Raw genomic sequence first — 15,719 nt, forward strand, 5'->3', positions numbered from 1 at the left:
AAAAAAGAGAGCAGAAAGGAGAGAAAATTATTATTTTTTCTCTATGTTTACAATGAGTTTGATTCTGCATTGATGTTGAATGTTAAAAGGTAACTATAGAAAGGGCTTTTTATAAAGTCAAGCACAGTTCAATCAACATTTACTCATACCTGTGGGAAATGACACCATCACTGTGGCTTGAAGAATAAAGCACCACTAGACCTGCAGCTCAGTCCTGCCCACCGCCCCGCCATGGTCACTGCTCAGGATGGGCTGTGATGGGGTCAAAAGCAGCCAAAAACCCTGAGCCTGATGCCTGGCGGGGCCAGAGGGTGGCCGGCTAGTGGTCCAAGGGAATCTGGCACAGAAAGGTAGGTGCCACCATTTCAGTACATCCTGAGGGTGGGCCTCTGTCTTGCTTTCACGTAGCTTCCTTTAGTAGCTTTCCCTCAGCATCTCCAAAAAGAATCACATTACCTTAAAATTCAGGGTTAATACCTCCCCCTTGGGAAATGTGCCTGCGGGGAATAGGAGCTGGTCCTGGCCACGTCCCTCTAAACCAGCCCAGCCTCCGAGTTAGAAACAGCTTGTGCAGAAGAAGGCTAGGCTCAGAGACCCAATTTCACCACTTCCTGGCCTTGTAAGCTCAGTTTCCTTGACTAGATCACCTGCCTCAAGGTGTGGGGAGGCGGAAGCACTGATGTCTTACTAAGCGGTACATAAACATTACTATTATCCCATAAGAGCCACTGTTACAGTTATGCAAGGCTCCTTCCATCCATCCTCCCAGGCAGTAGACACTCAGAAAGAGTCTTCTGTGTGCCAGACTCCTTGCTGAGTGCTGCAGATACAAGAAGGACAGGAGAGATGGGGCACCTGAGCTGAAGGAGTTCCCAGTGTCAAAGAAGAAACCAATGTGCAAAGGTGTAACTGTGCAAAGTCACAGGTGATGCGAGAGATGCTTACAGGTGTTCCAGGAGCTGCAAAGGAGACTGACTGAATCTGAGTGGCCAGAATTGGCAAGTCCAAAGAATGAAGAACAAAAACCTTTCAGCAAAGAGATGCTGACTGGGCTGACAGTTGGTCGGTGAGCAGACGCCTGATGGACAACAAGAGGTCGGGATGGCACCACGGCGGGAGAGAGCTAAGTGGCCGAGATGTACAGAGCAGATGCCACAGGGCTGGGGCACAGGGCGCTGCTGGGAAACACGGAAGGGTGAACGGGGGGTGCTCTGTCGGGGGATCACTAAGTTGGGGTCGGGGAGGCCTTGGGCCTGAGAATGCCTAGGAATTCAGAGGCCAAGCTGTGGGACTGACTTGACCAGAGTGGCCTTGAAATCACTGGAGGATGCTAACAGGTGGAGCTGATGGGGACCTGTGGACACCCACCTGCTACCCAGCTGTCAGCACTGCTCCTCTCTGCACCTTCAAAGGCGGGGAGAGACCTCTTTCCTTCTGACCCTCAGCTCACGGCTTTCTCTTCCTCCTCTAGAGTCTAACAACGTATCATTTACTTTAAGCATTTACTGAGCCTTTAGTTATGCTGTCTTTCTTGTCTTCGTTTATGTATCCATCCAGTATTCTTGCTTGGAGAATCCCATGGACAGAGGAGCCTGGTGGGGGAGGGGCTACAGTCTGGCGGGTTGCAAAGATTTGGACATGACTGAGCATGCACACGTGGCATCAGAGAGAATCCATCTTTGCAGCCAGATGACTGTCTCCACAGCTTCCTTCACAGATCAGGACCAGCCCAGCTTCATGTGCATTGGAATTCTACCTGGAGTCAGACCGCCTGGCTCCCATGCTGACGGGTGAACCATTTTCTTGACCTCTAAGCCTCGGTTTCCCCATTTGTAAATTATAGATAATGATCGTACCTACACCATTAAGGATGTAGGATTAAACACACATATTCAAGTATATCATCTGACGTGTGCCAACATGTGATAAATGGTCAGTAAATATGAGTTGCTGTTATATTCTCATACTATATATGCTATACTATAATATATACCAGAGTATATATTATATACACTATATAAGCTCACTCACTCGCTCAGCAACTTCAGTGGTGTCCAACTCTTTGTGACCCCAAGGACTGTAGCCCGCCAGGCTCCTCTGCCTATGGAATTCTCCAAGCAAGAACACTGGAATGGGTTGCCATGCCCTCCTCCAGGGGATCTCCCCAACCCAGGAATCAAACCCACCATCTCTTGTGTCTCCAGCACTGGCAGGTGGGATCTTTACCACTAGTGCCACCTGAGACGCCCCATGTAAGTATGCACTATATATATTATATTATACATTATATATAAATTTTACATATATAAATATTACATTATACATTATACATATATATTATAAATATATATACTTATACTATATATAAACCTTTAAAGTATATTATACTATTATACTCTCTCATTGCCAAATACAGTACCTTGTACATAGTTGGTGATGAAGCCAATGTAATTCAGGTGATGGCCCTCTCCCACCCAGGCTCCTCTTTTCAGAAAAAACAACCCTTGGAGAGCAAGGTTTGTACCAAATGACCTGCCTCTCATCCTAGCCAATTGGAGGACAGATTAGTTAATCAGGTGTTCTCTCTAAATATTCTGACCTGAGAGTTACAGAAATGGTGATCTGAGAATGCCGCCCCAGGAGGCATAATGGTGCCCGTACTGTTAAGGCCAGTTGGTGCTCCGGACCACAAGCTGACCACAATCGAAAGAGATGGGTGAGAAGAACATTCCAGAAGCAGCTCATCTCCAGAGACAAGACAGCAGACGTTCAGCGAAGTGACACCTTGACAATCCAGAGAGCATGACTGGCTGTCTGCTGACTTTCCAGCTTACCAAGTCCAGCTTTATTTCCTGAAGCTGGGTTCCATGAGAGGTACCTTCAAAATTGCCATTTCTAAAATGAGTTTTAATGAATTTCTCATCCTTGCAACCAAACCTGAGTTTACTGACTGACCAATTAACATTTTAAAAAATCATACTCTAGTCTTGTGTTTAGGCCACTTATGGGAAGTCTCTACTGTGATTTCTTTTTTTTTCTTCAGAAACTGCGAACTAAAACAAGCTCTGAAGCTAAGCAGGATCGGGCCTGCTTAGTACTTGGATGGAAAACAAACTCTGACTCTGAAAGCCATAGAGACCTCTGAGCATTAGATGCCTACTAAAAATAACTCCCTTAGCCAGCTCCAGGTTTAGATTCTTAAAGGCTTGAAATCACCAAAACTTATTAGTTTTTTTTTAGTGGTTTTTTTTCAGTGTTTATTTATTTTTGGCTCTGCTGGGTCTTCATTGCTGGCTTTTCTCTAGTTGTGGCACGCAGGGGCTACTCTCTAATTACAGTGCACAAGTTTCTCATTGCGGTGGCTTCTTTTGTTGTGGAGCATGGAATCTCGGGTGCATGGGCTTCAGTAGTTCTAGCTCACGGGCTCCAGACCACAGGCTCAGTAGTTGTGGCGCACGGGCTTAGATGCTCCGTGGCATGTGGGGAACCCGTGTCTCCTGCATTGGCAGGCAGATTCTTCACCACTGAGCCACCAGGGAAGCCCAAAAGTGTTAACTCTTAATTCCCTTCAGTGGCCATCATTTCTATGAATTTTTTTAAAAAATAGTTGTATTTTTACAAAGAGCCATCAGCTCTTTCCTCATGTATCATTTCTAGTGAACAGAACAGGACAGATTTTAGTCGCTAGATGAGAACCGTTTGCAGGACACGAGTGTTCCCTTCTGCGTGTGCCTCTATTTACATGCCTGGGTGCCTGTCTATGCCCATCCTTCAGTTTCTACCCCATCAAGTCCTGCAGAAGGAGCTGAGCAATTAGCCAAGGCCAGTTGTTGAGGACCGAGAACCACGTTTCACATCAGGACTTGAACATCCCCCCGAAGTCAGTGAACAGATGGGAGTATTGCAGCAGTGAGCCTGGAGGGGAGCACTGTGATGTCAAAGGCGTGGAACTAAAAGCAAACAGCAGGCGCTTGGTTGCCCAAGCACACCATACCCACTACGCAGCCACAGCAGAAGCTCGCTTCAACACTGCTCCCATCACCAGGGAACTCCCTTTCACTGGGACAACTAGGAGACACAAACACAGGAACAAAATTTTTCTCGCCTTTTATGATTCAAGTCAACAAGCCATGGAAATCTGTGTGATCTTGCCCTAAGACACGTGTGCTGTTTCTGGTAGGGCGGGGGTGAGAGAAGGTGGTGGAGATTAGATGTTGTCTGAGATCCATTTCAGATATGGCAACCACTCATTCACGCTGAAGTGGCAGAAGGAACACAAACGCGTGTGAGAAGGCTGTCTCCGCGCCAGTCCGAGAGATGAGCAGAACTCCTGCCTGTACCTCCTTCTGTCAGTTTCCAACATCACCACTTGTCACTTTCGTACCGAGGACTGGCTCAAACTGACAGAGAGCCCGGGAGCCAGCAGCAGCACAAATACATGCTCAGAATAGCAAGAAATGATTAACAGTGGCCTCGTTTGGGGAAAAAAAAAAATCAGTAGAGCTAAATGATTGCTCACTGTTTCATGATAATTTTTATTATTTTCTCTCCCCTATAAAAATAGTATTTTATATTTCTGTATCTTATCAAAATTTTAACCTCCTTTCTTATCCATGATATTCATCGTTCCCCCCTCTTTTCCAGAAAGGGAAAATAAAATCATTTGTACATGGGCTGAGCACTGAAGAATTGATACTTTTGAACTGTGGTGCTGGAGAAGACTCTTGAGAGTCCCTTCTGCAAGGAAATCAAACCAGTCAAGCCGAAAGGAAATCAACCCTGAATACTCATTGGAAAGACTGATGCTGAAGTTGAAGCTCCAATACTTTGGTCACCTGAGGCAAAGAGCCAACTCATCGGAAAAGACCCTGATGCTGGGAAAGATTGAGGGCAGGAGGAGAAGGAGGCAAAAGAGCAAAAGATGGTTGAATGCCATCACCAACTCGATGGACATGAATCTGAGCAAACTCTGGGAGGTCGTGAAGGACAGAGAAACCCGGGGTTCTACATTCCATGGGGTTGCAGAGTTGGACATTGGCTGAGTGACTGAACAACAACAACATGGGCTGAACTAGTTTGAAAGCAAACAAATACATAAACAATTTTTAATGACACATCTGAGGATCTTACAGAGGGGACTCACTAGGTGACCTGTGAGGTTTCTTCCAACCTGGGATTCCACTGTGCTTTTTATTAGTTCCTCCCTCTCTTCCTGCCACTCCCTCCCTCCTTCCTTCTGTTTTTACAACTGGCTGAGTCCCTACTCGTTGAAAGAATCCATGTTGAAGAATAAAAACAAATGTGTGTGACCCCGCTCTTAGGACGGTTATCATCTAGCATGTGAGGCAAACAGTTCACAAGGATGGTGGCCACTGGCAGGTGTCAGCACCACGTGGAGGTCTGAGTAAAGGCTGGAGAACTTTCCAGAGAATAAAGATGAGCTCCCCTCTGGTTGGACAAGGGCAGAAAGCTTTGTGGCATGGGCAGCACTTCACCCTGGGCGTTGAAGGGTCTGTATTTCAATAAGCAGTGTGTGTGTGTGTGTGTGCACGCGCGCATGTGTTCATGTGCACACTCAGGCATATCTGACTCTCCTCGCAACGCCATGGACTGTAGCCCACCAGGATTCTCTGTCTGTGGGGTTTCCCAGGCAAGAATACTGGAGTGGATTGCTATTTCCTTCTCCAGGGGATATTCCTGACCCAGGGATTGAACCCTGTGTCTCCTGCCTCTCCTGCACTGCAGGCGGACCCTCTACCACTAAGCAAATGGGAAAGTCGAGACATAGTTAAACCTTTTAGGTACTGTGCTCTAATCTCCAGCCTCTTCTTTTTCATGTGATTTCCCACAAGATGGGGTGTCTTGATGAGCACATGCCCTTAGGTTCAGGTGAACACACATACAGTTTTAACTTATTCTATTCCAGGAAACATGGAGGATGCCAAACAGAAAAACAGAAACACGGTGAACCGGAACTTGAGGAAAATCTTCTGAGAGCCGGAAGAGGAAGGCTAGCTATAACCACAGAAATGTGACCTGGAAGTAGAGGGTTAGTGTCGTGTGCTTTGGTAAAGGTTTACTGAGCCCAACAGCAGGCTGGAGGGCAGGTTCCAGGCAGAGGGGATAGCCCTCTTCTTCAGTTCAGTTCAGTTCAGTCGCTCAGTAGTGTCCGACCCTTTGCGACCCCATGAATCACAGCATGCCAGGCCTCCCTGTCCATCACCAACTCCCAGAGTTCACTCAAACTCATGTCCATCGAGTCGGTGATGCCATCCAGCCATCTCATTCTCTGTCGTCCCCATCTCCTCCCACTCCCAATCCCTCCTAGCATCAGACTCTTTTCCAGTGAGTCAACTCGTCGCATGAGATGGCCAAAGTATTGCAGTTTCAGCTTTAGCATCAGTCCTTCCAATGAACACCCAGGATTGATCTCCTTTAGAATAGATGGGTTGGATCTCCTTGCAGTCCAAGGTTCTCTCAAGAGTCTTCTCCAACACCACAGTTCAAAAGCATCAATTCTTTGGCGATCAGCTTTCTTCACAGTCCAACTCTCACATCCATACATGACCACGGGAAAAACCATTGCCTTGACTAGATGGACCTTGGTTGGCAAAGTAATGTCTCTGCTTTTTAATATGCTATCTAGGTTGGTCATAACTTTCCTTCTAAGGAGTAAGCATCTTTTAATTTCCTGGTTGCAATCAGCATATGCAGTGATTTTGGAGCCCCCCAAAATAAAGTCTGACACTGTTTCCACTGTTTTTCCCTCTATTTCCCATGAAGTGATGGGACCAGATGCCATGATCTTCGTTTTCTGAATGTTGAGCTTCAAGCCAACCTTTTCACTCTCCTCTCTCACTTTCATCAAGAGGCTTTTTAGTTCCTCTTCACTTTCTGCCATAAGGGTAGTGTCATCTGCATATCTGAAGTTATTGATATTTCTCCCGGCAATCTTGATTCCAGCATGTGCTTCTTCCAGCCCAGCGTTCCTCATGATGTACTCTGCATATAAGTTACATAAGCAGGCTGATAATATACAACCTTGACGTACTCCTTTTCCTATTTGGAACCAGTCTGTTGTTCCATGACCAGTTCTAACTGTTGCTTCCTGACCTGCATACAGGTTTCTCAAGAAGCAGGTCAGGTGGTCTGGTATTCCCATCTCTTTCAGAAGTTTCCACAGTTTATTATGATCCACACAGTCAAAGGCTTTGGCATAGTCAATGAAGCAGAAATAGATGTTTTTCTGGAACTCTCTTGCTTTCTCCATGATCCAGCGGATGTTGGCAATTTGATCTCTAGTTCCTCTGCCTTTTCTAAAACCTGCTTGAACATCTGGAAGTTCACGGTTCACATATTGCTGAAGCCTGGCTTGGAGAATTTTGAGCATGACTTTACTAGCGTGTGAGATGAGTGCAATTGTGCGGTAGTTTGAGCATTCTTTAGCATTCCCTTTCTTTGGGATTGGAATGAAGACTGACCCTTTCCAGTCCTGTGGCCACTGCTGAGTTTTCCAAATTTGCTGGCATATTGAGTGCAGCACTTTCACAGCATCATCTTTCAGAATTTGAAGTAGCTCAATTGGAATTCCATCACCTCCACTAGCTTTGTTAGTAGTGATGCTCTCTAAGGCCCACTTGACTTCACATTCCAAGATGTCTGGCTCCAGGTGAGTGATTTTTAGCTCACAGTAAAGACACTGGTGAGAGCCTGAGAGGCTCCAGGCAGTGCGTCGGAGCTGAGAAGGGCACGGGGAGGCCTAGGAGCAGAGAGGAGCTGGGTCTGCAGCCTCCTGAGCTGTCAGCTACCCCAACGTGTGGCCCCAGCAGCTCCCACTGCAGGACGGGGGAGTTGACTAGAGATGGTCCCCAAGGCGAGCTGGGGCCTTCCTCTCCACTCTGCCCACACGCTAGCCTCTCGGGCCTGCAGGGAGGTGAGCTACCTTCACGGAACAGCAGACCCCCTTTCCCACAGTCAGCAAGATGGCATCGAGCATCAGGAAACGGGCAGCCTGGGCTAGATCAGAGCTGGCATTCCAGATGCAGACAGTACCCAGGACCTGCTGACACTGTTCTGTCCAGAGTGGACACCTTCTCGAGTCTTCTTTCCTTCCACTTTTACACAAAGGAAATGATCTCAACCTTTCTGGGAAAAAAAAAAGGCCTCCTGGCTAGAAATGAGGCTGGAACACTTACAAGGGTCGGCTGGAGCCTCAGCCTGGAAAGCCCAGTGGGGCTGCCTGTCCTCAGTCCTTAGGGTAAAATGCCTCGGGGTCCCCTCCCTCCACCACCCCATGATTTGGTTTTATGAGGACAGAGCTGGTTGTGCTGCTCTGCCCTGACAAGTACAGTTAGTTAGTTGTTTTAAAATGTCATTTATTTGTATTTAACTTTTCACTTTCTGCATCCATAAATCGCTTCCTTTTTAGAGTCGCCTGGGGTAGGCCTTTATTTCCAATAACCTGCTTGCACGAGCTCTTGTCAAGGCCACTTCCCTAACCCGCCAGGAGGAATGGAAGGCAACACTGACAGCTTCCTCGACTGGAGGCTGAAAAACTTTGCTGCTGCTAACTGTCTGTGGACCTAGGCCCTCCACGGTAAAGTGGGTTCATGCATAAAAGACATCATTTCTATTAAGAAGTAGCTGTTAGCTTTTTAAAAATTATTTCATTACTAAAAGTCTACACATATGCACAGCCACATGTCCAAAAACACTGCAAGTCTGATGATAAACAAACAAGTCTAGAAATCCCTAATTTAATGCTAATAAACTTGCAGTGGATAGTACTCCACGCAAATAGTATATGGTAAAGGCACCTCCCAAGTTCACGTCCACAGAGAACCTCAGGATGTGACCACAATCACATGGACAGAGGCTCTCGGCAGAGGTAACTGAGTAAGATGAAGTCAGACTAGAGCAAGGCCAGCCAGCCCTCTGCTCTAGGGTCCTCATCAGAAAAGGAAGAGCAACACAGAGATAAACAGGAAACAGCCTGTGATGACAGAGGCAGAGACTGGAGCTACGCAAACCTGGGGGCATCCCAGGCTTTGAGCAGCACCTGACCAGCCAAGACACTAGAAGAGACGAGAAAGAGTGACCCCGAGATGTCAAGGCCCTGATGACCTGCATTTCAGACTTACAGCCTCCAGACCTATGAGAGAATACAGTTCTGCTGCTTCAAGCCAAGTCTGCAAAATACCAAGTCTATAATTTGTTAGAGCATTCATTGGAAACTAATACAAACAGTGAAGAAGAATCTACCTACCATGTGTGTGTGCACAGTAATATCTGACTCTTTGTGAACCTATGGACAGTAGCCTGGCTAGGTTCCTCTGTCCATGAGACTCTCCAGGCAAGAATACTAGAGTGGGTTGTCATTTCCTCCTCCAGGGATCTTCCCAACCCAGGGGTCAAACTTGTGTCTCTTGCATCTCCAGCATTGGCAGGTGGAGTCTTTACCACTGAGTCACCTATCACTATAGTAAACAATATTTACTTCAGTTCATAGTCAGTTGAATGTTTACCTGATGCAGATGCTAATTTTGCTTGCTCCAAACCTCAAGCAGCCAACTCTTATGGGTGAACAGCAGAAATTCAGCGCTGTATACTCTATCTATGGGCTTCCCAGGTGGCTGTGGTAAAGAATCTGCCTGCGATGCAGGAGATGTGGGTTCGATCCCTGGGTCAGGAAGATCCCCTGGGGAAGGAAATGGCAACCCACTCCAGTATTCTTGCCTGGGAAATCCCATGGACAGAGGAGCCTGGAGGGCTACAGTCCATGGGGTCACAAAGAGTCAGACACGACTGAGTGACTGAGCACACACTCCATATTTATGCACAAAAGGCAGAAAAATGAAGTGTTCAGGTATAGAAATAAAATACAGCCATAAGGATGTGGGTGTTCAATTGAGAAGATGCACATTCTCGCAGGAGGTGTCTGTGCCATCCCCGTCGCTGGGTTTTGTGTTTCAGCCACGCCTCTCCCCACTTAACTCATGAAAGGAACCAACACCTGGTGAGCTTTCTCTCTGCCCTGGTTCAGCCACGCTGTACATTCTTTCCCACGAGGAAGCATCAAGAAGCATGACTGGGATTTGTTCCCCTTGCCCTCTGATGTGCACTCTGAGCACCTCTGCTGTGTGCACTCCAGCAGCTCAGCGTGGCCGCCCCACCCCCAGGTCTGCAGGGCCACTGCCTTTCGCCGGGGAAGGTGCATGCAGATGCCACCCCAGCTCCCTGACACCACCTTTCTGCAGAACCAGCACTGAGACTTGTCACCGGCCTCACAGAGTAACAGCACCTTCTGCAGTTTCCCCAGCGACACTGCTTCCATGAGAAATGTATGGATCTGGGGTGGAGGCAGAGAAGACCCCACGGGGAGCTCCCGAGTCCAGCATGAGACCATGCGGGCAATGACAATAGTCCGAGGGTGGCCCGGCAGCAGGGCACTGCCTCAGAGATAAGGCTGCTGCAGTTAGCATCAGAAGCGGGTAATGAGGAGAGCAAGACAAGCAAATTACTTTTTGATCCATTAAAAATGTATTTGTGGTTATGCTTCTTTCTCTCCTGCAGTTTTACTTTCTGCACTGGAGTCGTGTCCAGGGTAACAAATAGGCAAACCCTGACACGAAGGCCTCCAGCCTGTGGCTCTTCTTACACTCCTGCCCCGGGAGCAGCCTGTTGGGTGGTCAGTTGGTGGCCTGAGAGCACATTTACTTTCCATGAACGCTGACTCTCCTCGAGGCACAAGGGACCAATCCCTCTTCCGCCCCCTCCCTCCCCTCGTTCTCTCTCTCCTTCCTTCTCCTGCACACCCTCTCCTGCAGCTTCTTCTGTAAACCATGTGAAGCACAGTCCTGTGTTTGCTGTGAACAAGCATCTTGGAACCTTCATCCCTAAACAGAACCACTTTTTCATGTCAGAATCTCACTGAGGTTTCCAGAGACGCAGCACCCAAAGTAGGTGCTAAAAAGGAACAGAGAAACGTCCCCACCCGTCACTTCCTCTCACGTTCCTGCTGAGACCAACCACCTGAAGATCATCTGAGGGAGGGTGAGGAATTTACTTACTTCTGGGACATTCCCAGAACTGAGAGTTGCCTATTAACTGCGGTTCAGCTACTTGGTTTAAAGGGCAGGTCCAGCGTCGCTGTAGGTCCTTGTGGCACAGGTTGTCCTAACAGCTGTCTGCATGATTGTTGTGTTCAGTCACTCAGTCGTGTCCAACTCTTTGCAACACCATGGACTGCAGCATGCCTGGCTTCCCTGTCCTTCACTATCTCCTGGAGTTTGCTCAAACTCCTGTCCATCGAGTCAGTGATGCTATCTAACCATCTCATCTTCTGTTGCTCCCTTCTCCTCCTGCCCTCAATCTTTCCCAGCATCAGGGTCTTTTCAAATGAGTCAGCTCTTCACATCAGGTGGCCAAAGTATTGGAGCTTCGGCTTCCGCATCAGTCCTTCCAATGAATACTCAGGATTGATTTCCTTTAGGATTGACTGGTTAGGCATTCATTTTAAAAAGTTGCTCCTTTTTTACTATCCTGGGTAATCTCTGTCATTAAAACAGTAGGCATTTTTTCCCTTCAATTATAATAATAATCACCATTTATTAGCTCCCCTGGTGGCTCAGAGGTTAAAGCATCTGCCTCCAATGCGGGAGATCCGGGTTCGATCCCTGGGCCGGGAAGATCCCCTGGAGAAGGAAACGGTAACCCACTCCAGTATTCTTGCCTGGAGAATCCCATGGACAGAGAAGCCTGGTAGGCTACAGTCCACGGGGTCGCAAAGAGTCGGACACGACTGAGCGATGGAACGGAACGGAACGGATAGACAATGGTTTTTCCCGTGGTCATGTATGGATGTGAGAGTTGGACTGTGAAGAAGGCTGACCGCCAAAGAATCGATGCTTTTGAACTGTGGTGTTGGAGAAGACTCTTGAGAGTCCCTTATACTGCAAGGAGATCCAACCAGTCCATTCTAAAGGAGATCAATCCTGGATGTTCATTGGAGGGACTGATGCTGAAGCTGAAACTGCAATACTTTGGCCACCTCATGCGACGAGTTGACTCACTGGAAAAGACTCTGATGCTGGGAAAGGTTGGGGGCGGGAGGAGAAGGGGACAACGGAGAATGAGATGGCTGGATGGCATCACCGACTCTGTGGACATGAGTTTGGGTGAACTCCGGGAGTTGGTGATGGACAGGGAGGCCTGGCGTGCTGTGATTCATGGGGTCGCAGAGAGTCGGACACGACTGAGCGACTGAACTGAACTGAACTGAACTATACAGTAGGCTCTGTGTTGAGTGCTTCATGTTTATTTCTCATCCCATACACTAAATCAAATTATGATGTCTGTTTTAAGATAAGAAAAAGAGGCAGAGGTTAACTAACATGCCCGAATCATGCAATAAGGAAACCATGTACGTCACACTCTGAAGCCCTGGTGCTCGAACACACCAGACAGGCGCTGGGTGCTCCTCTATACACACTTCCCCAGACACAAGGCCCTTCACTCTGTGCCGAGCACTGTCCTAAACACTGAACTGACATCATCACATCACCTTGCTCACCCCTAACACTGTCCGAAGAGGCACTGAGCCCTATTAAATGGGTGGACAGACTGGAACTCAGAGTTTAAGGCATCTACCCGGAGTCCACAGGCAGCAACCAAGAACTAAACTTGAAACCCAGGCAGGCAAGCATGCACCCTGTGCAGTCCACTGGATGGACTGACAAAGGCTACTGACCCAGGAAAGATCACAAGTCGGTCAAACATAATTTACAACCTGACCTTCAACACCCAAATGCTGGAGATGAGCAAAGGACTGTTCTTCTCGAACCATCCAGAACCTCAGAAACCCACCTGGAACTTCTTCAGACCTGAGACAGCAGTGCAATCAGATCTCTAGTGAGGAAAACCCCACAGCACATCTGTAGGCCCTAGAACAACCCATGATCTAGGTCAGTAGAAGATGCTTTAAAAGGCTAATCATTTACTCCGTACGTAAGATCTTCCCTAGTGGCTCAGACGGTAAAGTATCTGCCTACAATGTGGGAGACCTGGGTTCAATCTCTGGGATGGGAAGATTCCCCTGGAGAAAGAAATGGCAAACCACTCCAGAACTCTTACCTGGAAAACCCTATGGACAGAGGAGCCTGGTAGGCTACAGTCCATGGGGTCCCAAAGAGTCAGACACGATTGAGCAACTTCACTTTCACTTTAGACATTGAAAAGGATTGTCTTTACTCAATTCAAGTAAATGTTATGTAGTTCCTACTATTTTTCTGGGCACAGTGTTAGGTTCATGGCTCTCTAAGTATTAATGGAGGAGAAGAAAAATCTGAAAAATAGTAAGAATCTGACCTTGGAGATACACACTGACTACTGGGAAAGGCAGATATAGAGGTATTTGATTTCAAACAAGCAGACACACTCATAGAAAACAAAAGAAAAACTATGAAGTGGCAAAGTAGCAGAAAGGAGGGAGTGTTTTGACTATGGAGGGGTGGGCAGGGAGGTGTCACAGAGGGAACCGCATGTTGGGTGTACAAGGAGGAGTCAGAATTTTGCAGAAAGAAGAAGGGAAGATCTTTCCAGGTGAAGGGAGCAGCTCACCCGAACAGGCAAGGCTTGAAGCAGCGGGCACAATGGCAGGACTGCACGTGGTGACGTGCTGACCATGACATCACAGCGGTGTCACGTGAGATGAGGGAGATGGAGACAGTGAGATGGTGGAAGGCACTGGGCAGGTGGAGAGGGAGTGGCACCGCGTTGTGCAGGCACCATTTGCTAAAGTCTGGGGGTAAGATGGTCGGCATACTAAAAACTTCAGTCTGAAACAGGTGAGCCATATGGAGCAGGGAGAGATCTGGGTGGGAAGGCCAGTGAGCAGCGAACAGTAAACAGATGAACAAACCTTGGAGTGGGGTCAAGACATCATGGTTACTTGGTTTCAGCTTTTGGGGTATGAACGTACAATTATGTACATGTGCTTCTATGTGTGTATGTTCAGCTTGTTTGTTTGACTTAATCTGCGAACGAGTTGCAAATCTTCAAATCCTCTTCTTCCTGCTCTCACATTTTCACAAACATGAAGTATTTGCACAAACATAACACATTGTCAGAGTGCACTCATGTTACAAAAACTGATGACTTAATATGGTATAATCTATAATACAGAACAATGTATCAAAGTTTCTGCTGTTATCAATTAAATATGAATTCAATCTAATGCCCTGATCTTTTGGAAATGAACCAAAGTCCATTAGTCTCAGACCATAAATTTATCCATTTGAGAAATATAAAAGCACTCTTTTGTTGACTAGAAGTTTAAAATATTCTAAGCTGGAAGAACACTTGATGGGGTCTCTGGATTAGCTGGCAGGCTCCTTCAGGGTGTTTCTTAATAAAATCTATAGTCTTAAAAAGTTAGGCATTTTTTTGAAACTGAGCAATGGATATAGAAATAGTCATTACTTCATCCCCTCTACTTTTACATGTTTGAAATTTTCCATAATGAAAAATGTCCTTTTAAAAACAGTACTTCTTCCTTGAACTCTACTTACCCTAATAAAATGAACACCAAAATTCAACTTAGCCCTGAAGGAAAAAGCTGCAAATTTAATAGCACTGCACCTCTGTTTACCACTACAAAAGTACCATTTATTGTATATGTGTGTAACATTGTATTTATTATATATAAGTTCTAAATTTTTGTCTTCCTTCCATGTAGATAAAAGTAGCTCTATTTTTCTTTTTTAATAGATGAGCATTTTAAATACAGAGGATAGTCTTATTTTACCTGTAATACCTAATTTCCCAAACTATGAACATCTGGCCCCATCCTGGACGCTCACTGACAAACATAATCTCATTCTTAATCTCAGCTGTTAGTTGTTTCTGATGTCTTTGAAAGTATGAAATAAGTTTTCTGAAGTATTTTTCAACTAACATGATTTTAATATCAATGGCTAATGTGACCCAAATCTATCTAGCATGACAGCTAAATTGCAAAACTAGGAGGAAGGTATTTCTTGTGCCAAACAACTTTTAAATACTGTCTGATGGAAGTAGAAAGAAGACTGCTAGAGTCATGATCTAATTACTCAGCAACGAATGGGAGTCTTTCAGGTAATGCTCATGGAGGAAGAGATTTTTTTCCCAGCTAAGCCATATGACCAACCTAGATAGCATATTAAAAAGCAGAGACATTACTTTGCCAACAAATGTCCGTCTAGTCAAGGCTATGGTTTTTCCCGTGGTCATGTATGGATGTGAGAGCTGGACTGTGAAGAAAGCTGAGCGCCAAAGAATTGATGCTTTTGAACTGTGGTGCTGGAAAAGACTCTTGAGAGTCCCTTGGACTGCAAGGAGATCCAACCAGTCCATTCTAAAGGAGATCAATCCTGGGTGTGCACTGGAAGGACTGATGCTAAAGCTGAAACTTCAATACTTTGTCCACCTCATGCGAAGAGTTGACTCACTGGAAAAGACTCTGATGCTGGGAGGGATTGTGGGTGGGAGGAGACGGGGACGACAGAGAATGAGATGGCTGGATGGCGTCACCGACTCAATGGACATGAGTTTGAGTGAACTCCGGGAGTTGGTGATGGACAGGGAGGCCTGGTGTGCTGTGATTCATGGGGTCGCGGAGAGTCAAACACAACTGAGCGACTGAACTGAAATGAAGCCATAGATACTTAAAAAATCATTTCTAG

At 46.6% G+C, this 15,719-nt stretch overlaps 1 protein-coding gene across 1 annotated transcript in view; it reads right to left on the minus strand.

Annotated features, from left to right (window-relative positions):
* The window catches only part of RP1 (RP1 axonemal microtubule associated), a 137,386-nt gene that overhangs the window by 2,121 nt on the left and 119,546 nt on the right, over positions 1-15,719 (minus strand). The window lies entirely within an intron of this gene.

Source organism: Moschus berezovskii, chromosome 16, assembly GCF_049115385.1.
Source record: "Moschus berezovskii isolate FMDL1 chromosome 16, NW_MosBer_1.0, whole genome shotgun sequence".
Classification (NCBI taxonomy): Eukaryota; Metazoa; Chordata; class Mammalia; order Artiodactyla; family Moschidae; genus Moschus; species Moschus berezovskii.